Source organism: Heterodontus francisci, chromosome 30 (genome assembly GCF_036365525.1).
Source record: "Heterodontus francisci isolate sHetFra1 chromosome 30, sHetFra1.hap1, whole genome shotgun sequence".
Classification (NCBI taxonomy): Eukaryota; Metazoa; Chordata; class Chondrichthyes; order Heterodontiformes; family Heterodontidae; genus Heterodontus; species Heterodontus francisci.
The window spans coordinates 27,998,355-28,007,223 of record NC_090400.1 but is presented as its reverse complement, the minus strand read 5'-3'; positions in this window follow the sequence as shown (position 1 = coordinate 28,007,223).

The following is an 8,869-nucleotide window of genomic DNA, read 5'->3' as shown; positions in this document are numbered from 1 at the left end:
CAATTGGATGCCAAAGCTCTCAGCTGCAACGATACCTGGCTTTCTGCCCTCTGCCTAAACATCCCTTGATCCTCTAAATCCATGGCAGTCGTTGGCAAACTCAGCTGAATGCCCATTGAGCAGTCTCAATGGAGCTGAAGCTTCTAGCTGGAGACAGCAATAATGCAGCAGCTGCAGGTTTGTGCAAAAGGAATCCAGTATTACAAATATTCAGCAGCAGGCAACAGATGTATGTTACAGAATGTATTTCCTAATCTGCAGATGAAGCCACGGTGAAAACTAATTGACAAGACAAGCTCTTCTACTACTCCTGGATGCCTCCAGCAAGTGTTCAGGTGTATTTGAAATTGCCTTTGAAGTTACAATTGTAATGGGCTCTGTGTTGGATACTGATTGGCATCACCAAGGTTCCAATGCATCTATGGTTGGGTCATTTGATGAATAAACTTTATTAACAGTCTGATGCTCTTTGTGACAGCTACTGACTGACTCTAATGGCAGCATTTGGGGTATTGGTTCCGCTCAAGAGTGAGGACTCTTATTTGGTTCGTGAGGTTCTCTTTTGCATTCACCAGACAGTTAACTGTGGGTTCCCTGTTGCACAGTTAATGTCATCCTGCTGAAAGCACAGTTGAGAATTCTAAGAGAAAATCTGAATAAATAAATGAAATGAGGTGCAAATATGAAGAGAAATTGAGATGACCAGCTACCTGATTATCGGTACACAATCTGTTGCTTTTAGGTTTCCTGTCCATAGTGCGTGGAGAGAACAAGAGGGCAGTAGGACCTGATTCAAACCAATGAACAAGGCAGAGACAAGAACTCTGAATTCAGATTTGGTTTTGTATCATACTGAGCATTAGCTATTTTGTATGGTGACCAATATACAAAATAATGATCAGTTTTAATACTAGTTCATAGAGGTTCAGTAATACCAGGGGGATAGTGCAAAAGCTGTTTACTGTGTTTATTTGTGCATAGGAAGTATTTACAGATAAAAATTGAGGAGAAAAAAAACAGACAAAAAGAGGGCAGAAAAAAAAGGGAATAGTGCAGCGTGTTTATACTAATATTATGAGCACAAGAAACAAGTTTGCAGACTGGAAAAAATGTATGATGTAATAGGAACAGCAGCAACCTGGTAAAATGACATTGATTTGGGAGAGTAAAATGCCAGACCAAAGAGTATAGAGAAAGGACAGGCGTTGCAACAAAGCAGGCGGTCCAGTGCCAATATGGGTAAATGAGGCATGTAAAAAGGTCAGAACTTTAACTGACATTTAAATTATCCAGATATTGTCTGGAAAAGAGCAGCATGTGTTTCTAAATGTGGTGCAGGATTGTCTCTTAAGAGTTTGTCATGCAGCCAAAATTAGGCAAACTATTCTGGGTCTGATCTTCAACAATGACACAGATGTGGTACATCAATCATACATTGGGAAGCTTCCAGAATCCAGTTATCATAATATAATTACACTGAAATATTTATGAAGATACAAGAACATATGCTGAGAAGGGCAAGAAAAGGCCATCAGCCTCAATATACCCACCCCATCCAGTCAATGGCATAATCTTGTACACTATTTATTCCCTGCACCCACTATTCCCCGCTAAGCAATATCATGCTATTTCCTGATATAGATTAAAAAAAACACAAGCAATCCAGAAATCTCTGAGAAACTCCTCCAATTCCTTAAGGCAACAAGTAAGCACCAAGAGATTGTGCCTGGGCACGACTCATCATACTTAACAACTAACTCATGATTTAGTTTTTGTAATTGGGGATGATCTCATCTCTAGGTTCTTGCCAGGTTCCCTATTAAAGGACAACAGCAACTCCAATGATAGAAAATACTAGACTTTAACAGAGCAGACTGAGGGAATACACAAGGACTTAAAGGTTAACTGAAAAATAATAATTAGGAATCTACCTTAGAAGTGTAAGTATTTGAAGAACGATTTGTAAAGAAGCAATTGAAATTCATTCAGCCAACATCAGAATATATTAAAGGGGAATGGAGTAGAACATGGATAAGTAGCGATGGAACTAACAGTATTAGAGATAAACAGATGGCTTTAGTTAGTAACAAGAGAAAACAAACAAAATGCTGAATATTAGTCTTCTGAGAGTGTCTCAAATAACAATTAAGGGTTATTTGAATATAAAAAGAGAACAATGGCTGAGAAAATACTGGTCCAACTCGAATCCAGGGACAAAGAAGTAGCAGAGCTATTAAATATGATCAATACTGGGGCCTTCTCTAATAGTAATATAGATTAATAATTTAGCTATCTGTATATTTAGAAAAATCTATAGGTTTGCAGGCAATACAAAAATGGATGCAGAATAAATAACAAGGAACGACACAACACAACCAGATTTAGATTAGTTAGAAACTGGGTTTATATACGGCAAAATATATTTCAATGTGGAAAAGCAGAGAATAATTACTGTGGGAGAAAGGAATAAAAATGGGGAGTATGCATCAAATGGTGGTGCTGCTGGCTATTTTGGAATTATAAAGGGTAAATGCAAAAAATTGTCAGCATGGTGCTTAGTTCCATTGCAAAGACAAATCAGTTATTTTATCAAAGCAACAGAACATAAATTTAAAGCTGCTGTATACAAAGGACCTGAGAAAAAGGCATCTGATCCATCCCTCTCCTACATTAACTCTTACTTTGTAGTCCATCCCTCTGGCACATTAGATCTCATTGAAGCCAACTCTTTATTACATAAGCTTACCCATTGAAGCCCATCTCCCTAGTGCATTAAATCGCTCATCAAAAGCCATCCCTTTATTCATGAGTTTTTCCATCAAAGCTCAACCCTCTAGTGAATTTATTCCCCCATCATAGCATCTAATTATGTCTTAACTTTCCCAAATCTTTTGCACATAACTTTACTACTTGAGAATGTTTTTGTTGATAGCTGTTACTTTTCCCTAATCTCCATTGATGTTTTACTTTTCTGACTGTAGCAAGATTCCCCCTTAACCACCATCTCTAGACTATAAAGCTTCAGTTTCTCCAATCTTCCCTTGTAGCTCATTCCCTTTACATTGGGATCAGTTGTATTCTTTACTTTGTCCTTTGATTTGTAAAGTTTTGGTGGTGTGTTGAGCAGAGCTGAGCATTTTGAACTAAGTCTGTTCTGATCCCAGCTCGCTATCAAGGGAATATTTCCTTGTTTGATATTTGTAGTGAATTTGCAAATATGTGCATAATGATGCAGATGCAACTGACAAACAGGGGAAACCTTGTCCCAGAGTACTGGTTATGTGATTATAGAATGAGTGCTACTGGGAGAGTCCAGAGATGAGTAACAAATAAGATTCTGGGTAGCTGGAATTTAATTTTGGAGGAGAGATTAAGTAGAGCTTGTTTCCTCAGAAAAATGAACAGACTTCAAAGTGAAGTCACTGAAGTTTTCAAGATTAAGAAAGAAATTGATTCAGGCAGATGAAGAGTTCAAATACCAAGGGCCATAAATTAAAGATTAGGGAATTATGAGTGAAAACATTAAAAAATACAACATAAGAAAATACCACTCAGCCATTCATATCCTGCATCCAGAGACTATGTCGGATTATTCTATCATACACTTGCCTCCTACACCACCTGTTGATCTCTACTTTAAGTAAATTCCTTCTCTGCCCTTTCATGCCAAAAAAAAATCATGTGTTGTTAAGTGCCTATGTAACCTTTAATCCCATTTCTCACCAGATACTGATCTGGCTGCTTTTCAAAGATGCCAATTGATCTTGAATCAACGCTCTTCTCTCTTTATTGAACACCCGCAATACCTGGGGAGGTGGAGAAGTGGGGCGGGAGGGGGAAGCAGGTTGAAGATTTGTCTATTCTTTTACCTTGTTCAAGGTTTGTGAATTTTCCTTTTTGTCCCCTCAGGTTCTGTGCTCTTTGCCCATGTTAGTTTATCTATACTTTTCATTACTTTGAAGACTTGTCTTTCCACAGTATTCTCCACTAACAATAAATATAGTTGCTTGAAAATTACTTCAAAACTTAGTCCTCTAAGACATGAAATCACTCTGGCTGCTTTTCTCTGAACACTTTCTAATACATATATATCCTTTTTGGTGTAGAGTTATCCAAATTGTATCCATGCTCCAGAATTGGCATCTCCATTCATCTGTCCAAAACTTTGGACTTGTAGTCCAGTGGCCTCCAGGTGAGGTTCAGTATCTGGTTTGCCTGATTAAAAAACCACGTCACACTGACTAAACACAGTCACAGTAAGATCAATCAATGATAACTCCCAAATCCTTTCCCTTTTGGCTTCTGCCACTAGATTCCCATTCTTGAACTTTCCCACCCTCTACTAAGACTTACTGAAAGTGTGGAGTTTGATATGCTGCAGCAGAAATCCTGTTATGTTCTAAATATGTTCACTATTATCTCTTCCTGGATGCAATACTCTAAATTTATACAGAATAAAATCCTCTTGCCATATCTCATACCTGCATAATTGATCCAACTCTCTTCGAGAAAACCTATCTCCTTTCTATGCATTAATTGCCCACAGAGATTTACATCGTTCACACAAAATTTAAGTCCAAGAACATATCCCCACAGAAGTACACTTGTTACTTTTTCTCTAGCAGAATGTTTTTCATTTATCAACCCTCTATCATCTGGTGCAAAATCAGTTTTCAAACCGCTTAGACTTTCTGTTATCTATTTTATGAATCTTCAGCTTCCTTTCTAGTCTCATGTAAGCAACTTTATCAAATATCTTTTGAAAATCCTTGTTCTCTCACTTATTTACCCCCATGCAGAAATCCAGTAGGATTTTAAAACTATTACTTCTGAAACTGTGGTGACAATACTATACTTTGTGATACTTGTGTTCTTTAAATGTTCTTTTATTATACCTGGTAGGGTGCCCTCAAAACATTTTCTCCACTATGCATGTTAGGATAACTGGCCTGGGATTACCATGTTTGAGTCTTACTCTGTTTTTGAATATTGGAACTATATTTTGCAATTGTGGAGAACCTGGTATTTCCTGGTATTTATGGAACTCTGAAAAATATCAACCAAACCATCAATAATTTCCTCCTTTAATTCCTTCAGTACTCGAGAATGTTTTTTATCTGGCCCCGGAGTTTTGCGGAAATTAATTCTCGCAGTTTCTTTATAACACATTTACTAACTCCTATATTGGTTATATATTACTTAGTCCCATTTACTGGAATTTTAAAAATCGATTCAATATCTGTGCCATATCCTGGCCATCAGGGATAGTTTCTCCCAATTTATCCTTTAATGAATCTTCTTGTTCTTTGACCTTCTGCCATTAACATGGGTGCTTCTTGGGGCCCTTCTTGCACTGTGATTTATTTGATGTTTTCTCATACTTTCTTTAGCTCCTCAGTTTCCTTCTGGATGAAGCCACCACACTGCTAGATATATTCCTATATCTGCCTTATATATCATTCCTTGATAATTACTAAAGATTAGATTCCAGAATAGGGTTTATCAGTCAAATCAAATCAGAGACAATTCAGCACCAATTTTTTTTATTCGCTTGTGGGATGTGGGCGTCGTTGGCTAGGCCAGCATTTATTGCCCATCCCTAATTTCCCTTGAACTGAGTGGCTTGCTAGGCCATTTCAGAGGGCATTTTAAGAGTCAACCACATTGCTGTGGGTCTGGAGTCACATGTAGGCCAGACCAGGTAAGGGCAGATTTCCTTCCTTAAAGAACATTAGTGAACCAGATGGGTTTTTACAACAATCAACAATGGTTTCATGGTCATTACTAGACTAGATTTTTAATTCCAGGTTTATTATTTGAATTCAAATTTCGCCATCTGCTGTGGTGGAATTCAAACCCATGTCTCCAGGGCATTAGCCTGAGGCTCTGGATTACTAATGCAGTGACATTACCACTACGCCACCACCTCCCCACTTCTAGAAATATGTGCACAGTTTCATTTTTCCTTGGTTGCTTTCAAGATAATAGCTGGGTAATTTGAAAGTCAATTAATATTCTGACGTTTTTACATGCTTCACTTATCCACATTGGCACAAGGTCCCCGTCAGACTACCCCGCTCCCCAAACACACACTTCATTGCAGTGCCTGTCCCTTCTCTTTGCCCTGGTAATTTAGGCTCACAGGAAGTATCTTGGGTTAACAGTTTCTGCCCCTTCCATATTACAACCCATTTTACATTATCCAGCCTGCAAATGCATTTTTTATGCTCCAACCATCAGTGTAATCACACTGAGCTTTTCTTTTTGTTTCATTATTTCCCTGCCTTTCTTTTGCCTTTCTTTTCCACTATAACATTTAGTTGATCCCTTTTTGACTCAAGAGGTTGCAGCAGTATCCCGATACAAACTTTCTACATTGTGACTTGGTGCAGTCTGGGACTTGAGGAAGCACCCACCACAAAATCACCCCTTGCTCACCTCTCGCCGGATATACAAGAGCAAACTACTGCAGATGCTGGAAGTTTGAAATAAAAACAGAAAATGCAGGAAATATTCAGCAGGTCTGGCAGCATCTGTGGAAAGAGAAGTAGAGTTAATGCTTCAGGTCGATGACCTTTCAAGGGTCTTTGATCTGAAATGTTAACTCTGTTTCTCTCTCTGCAGATGCTGCCTGACCTGCTGAGTATTTCCAGCATTTTCTGTTTTTATTTCTCTCATATTTGACATATTTGAGTCTGGCATCTATTTCCTCTTAGGCAGTTGGAGGTTAATTAGATGCACAGAGACCAGTGCTGCACATTTTTGGGCAGCGTTTTGAATAGGCTTCTCCCACAACTCTTTTGGCACTGGACTTGCTAACTTTATTTACTAGCTTACATCTAATTGGCAATTATGTGTGTTTTGTCACTGAATTGGCCCCATACTTTAGTGTGCTCACAGTATGACACTATTTTGCACACTGGTGCACTGAACTGGCTCAACATGTTTACCAGAGGAGTCTGAAATTTTGAAAGATTGGGAGACACACAAAATCCTAGGTCCAAGTGAGAAATTACTAAATACTAGATCCAGAGTAGCCTTGCAAGAACTGCACATCAGTGGTCAGCTGTCATCACATTGGTGAGATACAAGGCTTAAAGGGAACAAGAAACAATTTTAATAATGATTGTGCAGCTGAGGGATCTCAGTCCTTATTGCGCCGTTTTGGCTTTGTGAATAATGCAAACTGTGCTTATGCAGATAATGCTGGTTTTTTTTGAAGGAGTGCACATTGCATGCGTCAGCCGGACTATTCCTGATATTTATAACTTCAGAAATTGAACACGAGGCACCTTAAGTCTGATGGTTTTAGTGTGTGACCTTTCAATTTATCCACAGTAAGAAACAGGGGAATATTTGTTCAATCTTTGTAGTCTCTTGTCTCATTAGTATGTTCCAGTTTCAGATTCTATCCTGGCTTCTTAAAGTTTTTACTGACTTCTTTCTATTTAAAGTTACCTACTTGAAGCTGCCCAATGGAAATAAGACAGTGAACAGCCAAGCCATTCACACAAGAAAGGTCCCCAGGTTCAAATGCTGGTCTGCACTGAGTTAACAGAACTCAGGCAGTTAATGATAGAGGCACTCAGCATCATGAGGCTAAGAAGGGAATATCAGCCAGGTTTCCTGTTACTGATAGCTGTCCAGTGTGTGAACTACATTATGTCAAGGTGAAAGCAACAGCACCATTATTACAGATCCGTCCCTCAACACCCTTCTTCAGTTGATAACTGAACCCCATGGGAAAGTGCTTAAAAGTAAATGTTATGGAAAAAAAAACAATGGTTGAGAAATAGGACAACATAATAACAAAACAGAGAGGGAGAAACTCAGTAATTTTATACTAATGGTAAGAATGTAGGAAACAGGTTTGCGGGATTGGAAAGAACTCAGATGTGTAAGATATTGAGGTGTGAGGTGAACACAACTGAAACTGATTGAACTGGATAGCTAAAAATGGAAAGTTAAAACATAAAAACTGAAAAGTACAACTAAGTGATCTGGGGCTTTTCGTGATTTGGTTGATGGCACTGTGTCAGCGCCCTGCGTAGGAAGCCTTCTTGCATCACCACTGCTAGAATAGACAACAAAAAGCTAGAATTTTAAAAATCCAGTTACATTTTTGTTCATATGTGAATTGCATAAATAAAATGTATTCCTTACTAAGACTGGAAGAAACTTGGCAACAGAACTTTCTGCACCATATGCAGACTGACATCGTCTCAACAACCCAAAGGAGCTGCCAAACCCAAGTGCAGTTTGATGGTAATTGGCAAGTCTTGACCAACTGCTCTTTAAAGCCCTTTGATACCGAGCTGCACAGGACTGCACACTGGCTGTTCTGGCAGCTGGCAAGGACTTGTGTATTCTTGGTAAAACTGCACAAGTGAAAAGCATTTGTAAACCAGCCGGATTGAAAGCATCATGTCACATGGAATTAAAAGAAATTAGAACCCGAAAATAGGAGAACTGATTAGAGACAAGGTACAAAATCTCCTAACACAAGCCCTTTGTAGATGTTAAAATGAGATCTTCATCTGTTTAGGACATATGTTAAATAGGAGAAGGAAGCTGCTCCTCACTGAGGGGACCTTATAGAAAATAAGAGATGGATGTGAAGCATATGCTTTCTAAAGGTTCTGCTTCCATTTGGAGTAAGGCTGGAAGAATTTATTTTTGACTGGTAGAACTGTTGATGGTTCACCTGCCCAGTTCCTGATTTTTTTTTTTGTCAGACCAGAAGACATAAAAGAAATTGATGACAACGTATTTGAACTGTTCCCACCTCATTTCATTTTCTAAAAAAAAAAGCTGAATCCTTTAAAGATACTCTTCCGATCGTGTCAGCCTTTTCTGTAACATCACGGGG